This window comes from Rhipicephalus microplus, chromosome 3 (genome assembly GCF_043290135.1).
Source record: "Rhipicephalus microplus isolate Deutch F79 chromosome 3, USDA_Rmic, whole genome shotgun sequence".
In the NCBI taxonomy this organism is placed as follows: Eukaryota; Metazoa; Arthropoda; class Arachnida; order Ixodida; family Ixodidae; genus Rhipicephalus; species Rhipicephalus microplus.
In genome coordinates this window covers 155,179,263-155,194,492 of record NC_134702.1, presented here as the reverse complement: position 1 = coordinate 155,194,492, position 15,230 = coordinate 155,179,263, and positions in this window count along the sequence as shown.

Below are 15,230 nucleotides of genomic sequence, written 5' to 3'. Positions count from 1 at the left end.
AGGGTACCGTCCTTTTTCTTAACTAATACTACAGGCGATGCCCACGGGCTCTGTGATGGCTGAATCACATCATCTTCAAGCAATTTAGCGACTTGTTTCTGTATCACTTCCCGTTCCTTTGGAGCCACACGATAAGGATTCTGGTGTATAGGCCTTGCTGCGTCGTGGGTAATTATTCGATGCTTTGTTAGCGGCCTTCGACCGACACGTGATGTCGATGAAAAGCAGTCCTTGAATTCGGCTAGCAGCTCAAGAAGTCTCGTTCGTTCGTCCCTTGACAACGTAGTACCAACGTCAAGATTAGGTAGTGATTCTTCTTGAGGTGCTTCATCTAGGGCCGATAAACTGCCTTGGATTTCTGCAGTAGTGTCAAAGTAAGCGACGGCTGTACCCTTCGGGAGATGTCGGCGCTCAGTGCTGAAGTTAGTGAGCAGCAAGTTTGTGCGTCCAGCAGTGACAGTGACAAGACCTAGAGCAACTGAAATACCGTGGCTAAATATCAGTGAGCTTATTTGGTCAGCAATGCCGTCGCCATCAAACGGATCATCCCTTGCCACCGAAACAAGCGTACATGATCGTGGCGGGACGACCACAGCGTCATCCGTCAGACGCAAAGGCCCTGAACAAGACGTATGTCTCGGCTCTGAACAATCGACTAAAGTAGGGCTGTTGTTGTGAAATGTAATGACACTGTCAGGGATGTTGATCATGGCGCCATGTTCTCTCAAGAAATCCATTCCGATAATCATGTCTTTACAGCATGAAGCGAGAACGACGAACGTCGCCACGAAAGTAGAGCCACCGATGTCGAGCCTTGCTGTGCACATTCCGACAGGCATCAGTAATTGGCCGCCTGCCGTCCTTAAGTGAAGTCCCGTCCACGCTGTCTTTACTTTCTTGAGGCGTACGGCAAGGTCATCACTGATAATAGAGAAGTCAGCCCCGGTGTCGACTAAAGCTTTGACTTGCTGTCCATCCACAAGAACGGTAAGGCCTGGGGTCACAGTTTCGTCGGTATTACATCTTGTAGGCTTTACAGCGTCCTGAGGTGGGAGTAATGGGGGCTATTTTTCTTCGTCTTGACAGCCTGCAACCTTACCCCCTGAGGTCGCCGCCTTCAGTTTCCCCGGTGTGGGCTGAGTGACCTCGCTCCTCTGGTGTCGGCAAAAGTACGGCGCTGCAACGAAGGTGACTGGGCAGGAGAAGGAGAGCGTGGTCGATGTAGGAAGACCGGCTCGTAATCAGTTATAGCCTCGTCATCATTGTTACGGCGGCACGCGAATGGGTGGCGAGGTACCGGAGGTCCTTGAGAACCGACATCTCCACGGCGGGATACGTACTCGTTGGCATGTCGAATGTCATACCGTGGCCTGAGAGGGCGAGACGGATCGGCGTGGTGCCAGCAATAGCGGGCTATGTGGCCTACACCTCCGCCGTTGAAACAAAGTGGACGCCTGTCGGCAGTGCGCCAGGTGTCTGTTCGGCGAAGCTGTGGTTGCCGTGATGACTCCTTACGCGACGAAGGCCATGGCAAGCCGGAAGACGACTGGTCGTATGGGAGCTGGATGGATGGGCGCCACGATGTCTCCCCCTGTGGTGGTGACCAAGGAACAGTTGCAGGTGGGGGGTAGTATGAAGGCGGAGCGGGTGGGGAGCTTCGAAGGGCGGCGGCGTACGTCAAGGGACGTTGTTCGGGGTCAGTATCAGCTGTCGAGAATGCTTGGCGGATTTCGTCACGGACGACTTGAGCGACAGATGCCATGGGTTTGTCCACTACCGGAGTCCGCAGCCTTTGCAATTCTTCACGAACAATCTCTCTAATCATTTCACGAAGGAGCTATGACTGTCAAACGTCACAGCGGCGGCCTGAGTTTGGGGGCTGCTGCACAAGCGGTCATATTGTCGGCAGCGTTGGTGAAGGGCCCGCTCGATAGCTGACGCTTCTTTGATGAAGTTCTCTACAGTGCTTGGCGGGTTGCGCAGAAGCCCGGCGAACAGCTGCTCTTTCACGCCACGCATGAGGTAGCGCAACTTCCTATCTTCAGTCATCTGCGGGTCAGCCCTCCGAAATAAACGTGTCATGTCTTCGGCGAACATAGCGACCGTTTCAGTGGGTTTTTGGACCCTTAGCTCTAGTAGTTGGTAGGCGCGGTCACGTCTGTCGACGTTGGCAAACGTTTCAGCCATTTTCTGGCGAAAGTCGGTTCATGTGGACAGGTTGCCTTCTCTGTTCTCGTACCAAGTACGAGCGCTGTCATCGAGATAGAAGTAGGCCCGGCCGAGCTTTTCCTGAGCAGACCAGTGGTTGATCTTCGCAACACGGTCATAGTGGTCTAACCAGTCTTCTACATCTTCGTGTGCGCCACCACCAAAGCGTTTAGGCTCCAGTGATTGAAAAAACGTTACCTGGGATGGAGCGGGAGGACTGGTGCCGAGAAGTACAGGCTAGGGGCTGGTGTTAGCCATTTCTAGATGTCCCTAGAGGTTTTCTGCGAGGGGTTGCAGTCTGGAGGAATACCTCGTAGCCGACGACTGAATCGATGAACAGGGGTTGCAGTAGGCACGTCCGGGCTGGATTAACGGCTCCCACTAAGGGTGTGAAGCATCGGGTAGTGTCACGGCCCAGCTCCTCCACCAGTGTTGCAGTGCAACGCGAACAAAAGATGACAGCAGCTTACGGCAGCGAAAAGAGCGTATTCAGGATCAGCTGTACAGCAAGATGCCTGCTTCGTTGTCGTCCCGAAAAACCACCTGACCCACTAGCTGGAATCTACAAAAACATTCCTATCACCGTTCTTTTTCATATAAACACGTGTCAATATATATGAGATCTAACAGACAGTAATGCAAAGGAATGTACAGGGGAAGTTATGAGAACCAATCGAATGTAAATAAGAAAGAAAAGTGGATGAAAAATAACCAGTCGTGAGCAGGAATCGAACATACGACCTTCGAACAACGCGTTCGATGCTCTAACCACTGAGCTACCACAGCGGCCTTCTCACCATCCACTTTTTTGGGGATTATATGTGAATTTAGAAGTAGGAGTGTCAGTCAGCACCATCTATAAGCCAAGCGATGTGTGTGAAACACTCTTTTATGCGCATATGTGGCGTCACGTAGCACGTGATTTTATTACGAGCGGGCAGCTGATTATCAGTCTGTCGTATACAACCTATTGACATCAAGTCTGCCAGTACGAGACCCTCGTTAATGAATAAGTGATACACTTATTTCCCTTATATATATATATATATATATATATATATATATATATATTGATTTAAAATTACTTCGTGTTTATAAACCTCAAGCCGTTTACTTAAAGAGCCTGCCACCCGGTTCTCAGCCGATCCCCCTTTGTGAGTGTGCGCCAAAATAACAAGGATCATTATCATAATCATCATCATGTTCTCCGCTTCGAAGAATTTATCGGCGATGGGCTGAGGTGCTGCTGAGGCTTCAACCAGCGGCAACGACTACTGCGTTGTATTTCCTCGCCTTCTCATTGGTAGGCTCGTTGTGGACTCTGTTTTTCTACATGCGGACTGGGCTGGTCACCCTTACCGGGTTCAAGATTTCAGAGATGCTCTTCGGGACATCATTGACCTGAATAAAATAAGCTCTATAGGTCAGTTTTAAGTGTCTCATGTTTGGATGGTCCCATGCAAGACAACGCTGACGAAAACAAAGTTGGTCAGAAGAGGCGAATTTTTCGTCAAAAGTCGTCGATGCCTCGTTATTGGCCCGCAGCCCATGGAATTGAAGGTGAAGCTTATGTGGCTTCCTGAGTGCTTGGGGGAAGGCTATGTTCGCGAGGCACTGCAAGCTTTTGGGAAGGTTAAGACAATATCACAAGAAAGTTGCAAAGTAGGGGAAATGGGACAAATGCGGCCGCTAAGTAGAGATGTTGATTTGTTTCTTGCTGATGAATTTCGCGTTGCTGATATTCCCCATATTATTGTTGTTTGCGGAGTGCAAAGCCTTCTCTTGATACCTGGCTGCCCACCACTTTGCTTTGGTGCAGTAAGATTGGACACATCCATCCAAACTGCAGGACCCTTCGCTGTGACTACTGTCGACGCTTCGGTCATTCGGCCGAGGATCGCGTTATGACATCCACCAACAAGCTGCGACAGCGCACGCAACAGCCAGATGTTAGCCTACAAGAGCTGATTATAGATGACACTGAGGTTCTGGACGCAACGGGAGACACTCGGACAAGTTTAGATGCTGCGAGCTCTACCACAAAGAATCCAGAAGAGGAAAGAAAGTCACTCGCTGTTGACACAGTTGAAACTTCTGTGTGCAAAGAGCCAAGTGAATCATGCAAGCAGCATAACCAAAATGGCTCCGCACATCCCCAAGCACAAGTAGGAGTTCCTATGAAGAGTGCTGTTGTGCTGACCCATAGAGATGCTGAACAACCGCCAGCAAAAGACAGAAACACTGAGCTAGATCCCGCAGAGAGTTCTTCACCTGCTTGCGTTGCAGCTTCACAGCAGCTTTTTTATCATAGTGCAGTGTCAGGAGATGATATGCAGATCTGTATGGATGCAGCCACACTGAAGCGTTGCGCATCGTATACAGCTCAGACTCAAGCAAATGGAGTGACCCAGCGTCAGTGACTAGGAAGTCACGCCGTCGCCGAAAGTCCATACCCAAAGAGAAGTGTTGGCGATCCCGATCTAGGAGGCCTGGTGGGGGTTCACGGGAAGCCTCAGCGCCAACTCTTGGAACTGATCAAGCAGACGACAAGCGCATTAGAAGGTAGTCACCATGGCACAGTCTGAGTGACTTACGTTTGCTACCTTGAACGTACGTGGCCTCAGGTCTTCTCAGAAACAGGCACAGCTCCGTAGACTTATCGATTGAAAGTGTCTCGACTATGTCGCCTTTCAAAAAAAACAAAGATCAAGAGCGAGAAAGAGACCGAGAAGACCATGCGGTCTTTTCTATTTTAGTATAATGTGTGTGTCTCACGTGCAAAAGGTTTATCTGAGGGCTGTTGGTTGTTTCTGAGAAAGAGCCTACCCTGTTCAGCATTCTCTACTAGTGTTGATGAAGAGGGCAGTTATATATTCTGTGATTTTTTTTTTGTTACAAGGAGCGCCATTTCGAATTATCAATCTATATGTGTTTAATGAGATTCCTAAACGACTGGAATTATTTGAAAAAGTGCGTAAATAATTGACGTCGACAGATGCACGGTACTTCTGGGAGATTTCAACTGAGTATGTGAAGCTATTGATCGTAATAATCCTCCTGGAAAGAAAGACAGGAGTGGCGAGCTTTTATCTGGTACTGTAGATAATGTAGAACTGATCGAATCGGGCAACGGCATATAGAAGAGTTCAGGGCAGTTCTCAAGCTCGCCTTTACTGGATTTTCATGTCCTCATCACTCCTCTCTCTCGTAAAATGTCCTGTAGCACCAAGGCTGTATCACTCTCAGATTGTTATTGCGCGAATTGGTGAAAATCATCACAAACAATTCCATCCCCAGATGGCCCTTTGGGAAATGAATGCGAAGCTCCTCTGTGATCAGGAATTCATTAATTGTGTCCACATGGCAGTGGGGCAATCCTTTTGATTGCTTTGCATATATTCACTGCTTAGGAGCTTTTAAACAAGAAGTTTGTGCTGTAGCTTTAGAAATTGGGGCTGTTAGGTCTCTCCATAGAAAGAATGATGAAAAGATACTTCTTAAACGTCTTTACAATCTTTATGAGCTGGAATGCGAAATGCCGGGAAAGTACATCAAAGACAGTGAGAATATTAAGTGCCAACTACATATATATGATGCAGCTTGCTACTAAGGGGCACGCATTAGATCTCGGAATCAGCGCACCTTCAATTCAGAGCAACAGACGCACCAAGCTTTACTTGATGAGCAACGCCATGCGATTTATGAAGTTATTCCAGACTTGTACTCTAATGGCGGGCTCATAAAAATACAAGAGACATTAATTTGGCGTTCGAAAAGTACCATAAAGTTACTTAGCTCTCCCTCTGATGATCCTGTCGTTCACCCTCAAGGCTAGTTTTGTTTCTCTTGTGAACCATTTCAAGGAAAATGATTGTGCAGTCATAATTGGACCCATTAATATACTGGAAATCGAGCAGGCAATTGACAACTTGCCTTTATTGAAAACACCCAGTCCTGATGGCGTATCAGGCGAATTTTACAAAGCTTTCCAGAAAACGTTTGCTCCTATACCACTGAATAATTTTTAAATAATTTATTACATGTATACACTCCCACAATCTTTCTTTTTGCAAAAGTCACACTGTGTTAATACCGAAAACAACTGACAAATAAAAAAATCGCTTGGTCGAGGACTACAGACTAATATTGCTGTCAAACGTGAACTACAAAATTTTCGCAAAATGATTATCGAATAGGTTGCAATTTGCTATGTCGATCTTCGTCGGCTCTCATCCGGCATGTGAAATCAGGGGTCGATCCATACAGACAAATATACATGTCGCTTGTATGGTGCTTCAATACTGTCATGGTTTTCAAAAACATCTCTCAATGCTACAGGTAGAACTTGCAAAAGATTTTGATTGTGTTTGTCAATCCTTGCTTTTTTCTCTTCTCGAACAACTCAATGTTGGCAAAGTTGTTCTTAAAGGCATCAAACTATGTTATAACTCTCCAAACCCATTTCTATTCACTTTTCTGTAAAACAGGGATGCCCGATGTCACCTCTTCTATTTGCACTTTATCTAGAACCGTTGTGCTTAAGCATAATAAAGGCGAGTTGCATTCGTAGCTTCAGTATATTAGGCGGCGAAGTTAACGTATTAGCTTATGCAGACGATGTCGCATTCTTTTGCAGAGATAAGTCAAGTGTCGGAAATGCGGTATACACCATTGAAAAGTTTTGCGTAGTATCAGGAGCTCCTTTGCATGCCTTTAAAAGTTTAGGTCCGTGCTTTGCCTTGTGGGGTAGCACACCGAACCACTTTGCAGGGATTAAATGCGCAAGAACTCCTCCAACATAGCTAGGTGCACCATTGCATGCATATACATTCAGTGCGCATTACTAAAAGGAATGTGTCCCTGAGCTTGAACGAGAGGCTCAGACATTTGTTTCCTATTCGACCTTCAATCTTTGGGAGAGCTGACGCTTGCAATACTTTCTTAGCAACAAAGCTTTATTATGTATTGCAATTTATTCATTGCGCAAGATTTTATATACAACACTTTCACCGGATTTTTGCTCTTTCATATGGTCTTCGACTTTTGAGCCCATGTCGTGATAATATATTCAAGCTAGTTAGTGAGGGTGTGTTAGCATTAAAACGCCTTTATCAAATGGCAAATAGTGTCACGATTCTTCTTTTTTCGAGACAATTCCCATCCTGTAATACGTTCCTTGTTGCAGGCTACACTTGTTGATTGCTTTCCACATTTGTTTCATCAAACTTCTCCGAACGCCCATGCTTTTGGGGATTCATGCAGGAATTTTACCTCGCAGTTCAGTTCCTTAAAGCTCGCTTTTTTGTAAAATACTTGTACACAGTATCGCGCAAGGTGCTGTATAAGGATCTACTGAGTACACCCTTCCCACCTCCGTTGTATCGCCCACTGTAATCCAATCTTTCTGGGGCCGATGTGTTGAAGCGAGTGCGCAAAATGTACGTTCCCCCTAATTCAAAAACATTATTCTAAAAACCACACTCTGAAACATTGGTGGTAAACACATGGTTTAGAAGCGAAAGGGTATTTTTATTCCGTCTGCTAACTGCTGTCTGTGTGATGTGCCGGAAATTATTGAACATTGCTTTGTTAGCTGGACGAAGAAGTGTGTTTTGAATAGGAGCTACTTCTGCTAACTCCGGCGTATTTCAGTTCTAATTTAAGTCTGTTGATCAGTTTTCGCTGCTCCCTTGGAGGGGATGGATGTTGACCACCCCGGGCGCCTGCCGGCACAAGCGGCGTCAGCGGCGGACACCTCCAGGAAGCGGATGGGACAAGCGAGTAACAGTGACAGTGAAGATACTCATGCTTACTATCTCAGCAGTGAGGACTTTTCAGATGACAGTTTCCAACCTGTGCTGAGCCGCAAAGCGAAGAGGAGGAACATGAGGACATCCTCATCCTCAACTATTCAAACTGTAAATGAAGCGCCAAAATCGAACACTTATACCATCCTGTTTCTGCCTGCACTTCCTACCGTCAGCATGAAACGCCTTAACAGACAGTCTGTGTCGAGGTCTCTGGAAACGCTCGTGCCAAACGAGATCACGAACATAAGAGTGAACGCAAGAAATAATATACTGGCTGTGGACGTTTTGCACGCAAGTGCGGTGGGCGTTCTGCGCAGTGTAACTGACTTGGACGGCAACCAGGTGCGCTCTCATGTTCCCTTGGGATGGGATGTAGTAACCGGCGTGATCTACGACGTAGCTGTGGCTATTTGCAATAATGACTTACAATTACTTGTCAAGTCAACAACTGATACTCCAATTGTTGATGTCACCCGGCTAGGCAAGTCTCGTTGTGTGAAGATTGCGTTTAAGAGCAAATCACTCCCCTCTCATGTGAAGGTGGGGTACTTCAGACATGCTGTGCGGCCTTTCTTTCCAAAGCCTCTCCAGTGCCGTAAATGTATGTGAGCAGCGTCTGCGAGAATTCGGTGGTATGCCACCGCTGCGCCGAGCCCCATGAAGCGGATAAGTGCGTCGCAACTGTCAAGAAATGCTCTAATTGCAATGGATCCCATGAAGCTACATCGAAGGACTGCCCGCGGATTCAGAAGGAAATTGCCATCTTGAAGGAGATGGTGCGCGATGACTCATCTCATCGAGAAGCCGCAGCTAAAGTCAGAAGGCGTCGTTCACGTCGACGTCGGTCTTCAAGGACGCCCGCTACCTCCTCGACACGTTTGCCAGATCCCTCATCAGTACCACCTCCTTTGCCTCCCAGACCACATGCCGTGGGAAAGGCTGTAAAGGACAAAGCCAGTGAGCATACCCTAACTGCGACAGAGTGGCCTGCACTTCAAAGGGAAGCAGCATCAAGCGAGCCGAAGGAGTTTCATGACGGCCAGTCCGCCATCCCGGTTCGAGATCTTTCCAACCAAGACAGGCAAGTGACTGCAATCGTGCAATCGTTAATTGCCACGATTCGCACGCTACTGAGCAGCATACAATCTCCGTCTGCTAAGAGTGCACTGCAAATACTGGATGCACTGAATCCAGTTCTTGCTAACGTCGTATTGTCACAATGCAGAAACAGCAGCAGTCGAATCCAGGGATCTCACTTTAATTGTATTAGAATACTGGCAAACTGATCGGGAGAGAACCTCGTCTTCTTCACTCGCTGCGCGTGTTCTTCGTTGTCCTCTTCGCGTTGCATATTCAATGTGGCATTTGCCCCCCTCCAGAGAGCAGCGTCCCGATGCTCTTCTACAAAAGACGGTGTAGTAGGTGTATGGTGTAAATCAGCCCGAAAAGTAGGGCTTCATTCGCACAACATGCACAATTTCTGGTTTTTGCTGGCGAGTTGTCGAGGGGTTGTCAGGAACGACCATGTAATTAACGTCACTCAGGCGTTGTAAAACTGTGTAGGGGCCAAAATACTTCTTCAGCAATTTTTCAGACAGTCCCCGGCGGCGGATAGGACTCCATACCCAGACTTTGTCGCCGGCCCAATAGACGACATGTCGGTGTCGCAGATTATAACGTTGGGCGTCATAATTTTGCTGCTGGGTGATTCGGACGCGCGCAAGCTGCCTCGCTTCTTCTGCTCGTTGGATAAAAGATGCAGCGTCCAAATCGATGTCATTGCAGTCGTGCAGTAACATGGCGTCAAGCATCGTCGTCACTTCACGGCCATGAAGGAGACTGAACGGCGTTCTTCGTGTAGTTTCTTGCTGCGCTGTAATATAGGCGAACGTGATGTACGGTAGAATGTCGTCCCAGTTCTTGTGATCCACGTCGACGTACATACTCAACATGTCGGCAATAGTCTTGTTGAGGCGTTCTGTTAGGCCGTTGGTTTGTGGATGATAGGAAGTGGTTTTCCGATGGGCGGTTCCACTGAGCTCAAGCACTGTCTTCAGGAGCGCGGCCGTGAAAGCGGCACCTCGATCCGTTATTATGATTGTTGGAGCACCATGCCTCAGGACGATATTTTCTACGAAGAATCGTGCGGCTTCAACGGCGGTGCCACTTGACAAAGCCTTTGTTTCGGCATAGCGCGTAAGATAATCAGTGGCGACTATTACCCACTTGTTGCCAGCATGGGAAGTCGGATATGGTCCAAGAAGATCCATTCCAATTTGGGCGAAAGGTACCGTGGGCACTTGAATTGGTTGTAATAGCCCAGCTGGTTTTAACGGTGGCGATTTTCGTCGTTGGCAATCGAGGCACGTGCGCACGTAATGCTTCACAATAGCTGGAAGTCTTGGCCAGTAGTATTTCTGTTGGATTCTGGCCAATGTGCGTGTGTATCCGAGATGACCAGACGTTGGCTCATCGTGGCAAGCACAAAGTATCTCCTCACGAAGTGACGTCGGAACGACAAGTAGGTGGGTGCTTCCTCTGGGAGAAAAGTTCTTCTTATAGAGAACACCACTACGTACGCAGAATGACGGCAGGCTCCTTGCAAATCTTCTGGGGACGGTTGTTGTCCGGCCATTCAAAAATTCAATAAGAGGAAGCAACTCACTGTCTTCTTTCTGCTTGCACGAAATCGTAGTGGTGTCAACGACTCCTACAAACGCCATGCTGTCATCTTCTGTGTCATCGTCGCGCTTTATCGGTGACCTTGATAAGCAATCGGCGTCGGCGTGCTGCCGTCCGGACTTATACACGACCGTCATATCAAACTCTTGGAGGCGTAAGCTCCACCGTGCGAGCCGACCAGACGGGTCTTTCAAGTTGGTCAGCCAGCAGAGGGAATGATGGTCGCTGACTACGTGGAAGGAACGACCATAGAGGTACGGACGAAACTTCATAACCGCCCATACGACAGCAAGACACTCTTTTTCCGTTGTGGAGTAGTTGGACTCGGCGCGGGAAAGCGTCCTACTAGCATATGCGATCACACGCTCGGCTGAGTCTTGCCACTGGACGAGTACAGCACCTAAACCCACGTTGCTGGCATCTGTATGGACCATGGTAGGAGCATCCTCATCAAAGTGAGCAAGTACAGGCGGAGTCTGCAGGCGTTGTCGGAGATCGTCAAATGCCACCTGTTGATCGTCGCCCCATGTGAACGAAACGTCTTCTCTTGTGAGTCGTGTTAACGGCGAGGCTATGTTGGAGAAATTGGCAATAAACCTTCGGTAGTATGCGCATAGGCCAAGGAAACGCCTGACTGCTTTCTTGTCTTTTGGTACCGGAAATTTTCTGACGGCCGCAATCTTATCGGGATCAGGTCGAACACCTTCATGGCTCACCACATGGCCAAAAAATTTAAGCTCCTTGAAACCGAAATGACACTTCTCGGGTTTCAGTGTCAGGCCGGCAGACCTTATTGCCCTAAATACCGATAGCAGCCTGCTCAGGTGTTCCTCAAATGTTTTTGAAAAAACAATGACGTCGTCCAGATAGACCAGACATGTCTGCCACTTAAGGCCTGACAGAACGGTATCCATAAGTCTCTGAAACGTTGCGGGGGCTGAGCACAATCCGAATGGCAAGACTTTAAATTCATAAAGCCCGTCAGGCGTTACAAAAGCCGTTTTTTCTCTATCTCGCTCGTCGACCTCTATTTGCCAATACCCACTTTTGAGGTCCATTGACGAAAAGTAGCGTGCATACCTCAGCCTGTCGAGTGAATCATCGATGCGCGGTAATGGGTACACGTCTTTCTTTGTCACACGGTTCAGCTTGCGGTAGTCGACACAAAATCGCAAGCTTCCGTCTTTCTTTTTAACCAGCACTACCGGCGATGCCCAAGGACTTCTTGACGGCTGGATGACGTCATCATCGAGCATTTTCTTCACTTGTTCCTGGATTGCTTCACGCTCTTTCGGTGCTACGCGGTATGGGTTCTGTCGTATTGGCCTTGCCGTCTCCTCCGTTATTATCCGATGCTTCGTCAGTGGCGTTTGACTGACCCTCGAGGTCGATGAAAAACAGTCTTCGAACTGGTGAAGAAGATCTACTAGACGCTGTCTCTGCGCTGGTGACAAATCCGAGCTCACGCCAATAGGTGGTGGGGCTGACGTGGCTTGCGGCTCGTCCTGTTGTACTACACAGCACTCGCGGATTTCGGTGATCTCGTCGAAGTAGGCAACTGTAGTGCCTTGTGTAATGTGTCGTCGCTCGTTGGTAAAATTCGTCAACAGAACCTCTGCTTCACCGCACACAACGTTGACGATACTTCTGGCAATTGCAACACCGCGAGAGAGTAGGAGCGTCAATACTTGTTCAGCGATTCCTTCTCCAGTATTCTGCTCGCTGCACGTGACTGGAACAAGGCGGCACGATAACGGAGGTATGGTCACATCGTCAATGACTCGTAGGGATTTTCGGTGTAGCGCTGCGCTTTGATCCGCTGAAAAGGTCAGTACACCGTCCGGAATATTGATGATGGCACCATATTCACGCAAGAAATCCATCCCCAAGATTGCCTGTTTGCAACACTCAGAAAGGATAACAAAAGTTGCGACGAAGGATGCATCCCCTATCTTCATTCTTGCGGTGCACTTTCCGGTAGGTGTGAGTAGTTGCCCTCCAGCTCCTCTAATCTGCGGTCCTGTCCATTCCATTCTAACCTTCCTGAGCGTGTCTGCCAGACTCTCACTCATTATTGAGAAGTCCGCGCCAGTGTCGACCAATGCCATGACGTCATGTCCGTCAATCGTAATTGCAACTTCGGCAGTAACAACCCCATCTTTCGTCGATTCATTGAAAATGTGTCTCTCTTCGCTCGGCAGTAATGGGGGATTTTCAGCACTTCGACGATTCGCAACCTTCCCCCCCAAGGTCGCTGTTTTTAGTTTCCCCGGCGTAGACTAGGCGATCTCCTTCTTGGCATGTCAGTGGTGCTCCGTCTAGAGGATGGAGAATAACGCCCAGGAGAGGGTGAGCGTGACCGAAACCCAGGAGGAACATCCCGCGGGGTCATGACACTCGTGTCGACGTCAGATGTTCCGTTGAAATGGCGCCGAGGAACCGTAGAAGGAAACCCTTGGTATCCTGCGGCGCGATACGGGCAATACCGAACGATGTGGCCTGCTTCCCCACAGTGAAAGCACAGGGGCCTGTGATCAGGGGTACGCCAGATGTCAGTTTTGCGAAGTGGTGGCCGCCTCGGCATCGAAGTTTCTCTGTAGTACCAAGGCGCTGTCGGCGGATGTTGCTGGTGGTACTGATGTGGTGTCGGCACGTTCGCTGGCTGTCGGCGGACTACGTCTGCATAGCTTGCCCTGGGACTGCTCGTGTTCGGCTCAGGAAGCGAGAGCGCTTGCCTGATCTCCTGGCGTACAACTTCCGTTACTGAGGCGATCGCGCAGTCATCCGGTTTGGCGACGAGTTTCTTGACCTCTTCTTGTACGATTTCTCGTATTAGTTGGCGCAAAGAACCTTCGTCGGGTGTTGTTGCCGTGGTAGAGGCTGCCACGCTGATCGGTGCACTGTGGGTTGGGCGGTCATACTGGCGATAACGTAGATGCAGTGCGCGTTCGATAGATGTCGCCTCCTTGGAGAATTCATCCACACTTGTAGGCGGGTTTCGTACGAGGCCAGCGAACAGCTGCTCCTTAACGCCCCGCATGAGGTGGCTAACCTTTTTGGCTTCGGGCATATTAGGATCTGCTCGACGAAATAGCCGCGCCATGTCCTCAACAAACATCGTAACGGATTCATTTGGTTTCTGAATCCGTGACTCGAGGAGACGCTGTGCGATTTCTCGTCTTTCAGTGCTCGCGAACGTGTCGAGAAACTTCTGCCGGAACTCGTCCCAAGACGACCACACGCGATTCGTGAACCACGTTCGGGCTCCGTCTTGAAGCGGAAAATAAACGTAGCCCAATTTCTGTGTGGTGTTCCACCCGTTAACATTCGCTGTGTGCTCGAATTCCTCGAGCCAGTCATGTGCATCCTCATATGCGTTTCCGTGGAAGTCAACTGGAAGTCTAGGGTTCAAAACAGTCACCTGTGTCGTGCTTGTGCTGGACATGTTGGGGCCAGTGCTTCCAGGCGCCGTCATGCTTTCTGGTACAGTCACGCTTTCCGGCAATGGACCAAACTCCGGGCTGAGGCCTAACAGGCGCCGGCTGCTGCGGTGAACGGGGGTGTCGATGCGCGGAAGTCTTTCTTGACCAGATGCGGGGCTGTTGTCAGGCGTCCCGAACATGTACCCAGCGCCTCCACCAGTGTCACAATGCAGAAACAGCAGCAGTCGAATCCAGGGATCTCACTTTAATTGTATTAGAATACTGGCAAACTGATCGGGAGAGAACCTCGTCTTCTTCACTCGCTGCGCGTGTTCTTCGTTGTCCTCTTCGCGTTGCATATTCAATGTGGCAGTATAAGCACAATGGCTCAACAAAATCTCATCTTCCGCACTGAAGTTGAAAGTGCGTCGATTTTTCAGTAGAATGCCAGAAGCATGAAGTCCCGTATCTTGGACTTTCGCCAATTTGTTCGGGCCAATCAATTCCCTATACTTTTCATATGTGAACCAAACGTATCAAGGCCTTATAGATTGTCCGGTTATGAAGCTTTTTGTTCAGCCGCTTGCGAAGAACGAAGCAAAGTAATTGTTTAGATTCGCACAGGCTTGACTTATCTTTCGCACCCAATAAGTTCAAATGACGATAATCAGTACGTGCATCTTCGTGTAAAGAAGAATGCAGCTTCGTTCACGCTTATTGGTGGATATATAACTCCGTCATTGCGATTTGACTGCGACAGATTAAAAGACATCCTAATGAGGACCGATGGGCCTTGGATCAGCACTGGTGACTTCAACGCCCATGACATGCTTCGGGGGAGCACTAGGATGAATGCCAGGGGCCGGAACATTGTTACATTCGCTTCCGATTACGACCTTTTCATCATGAACGATAGTACCCCCCATATCTGCGGGATCTAACGTATGGCAGTTGCCTTGACCTTATATTGGTGTCACGGTGCTTCTCTCACAAAGTTAAATGGTTTTGCGATATTGACACTCATGGGAGTGATCACATACCCACCTACGGGACAATCGATGGTATCATAAAAAGTTTCTCTTCCGGTGTTGTAATCGGCACTGACTGG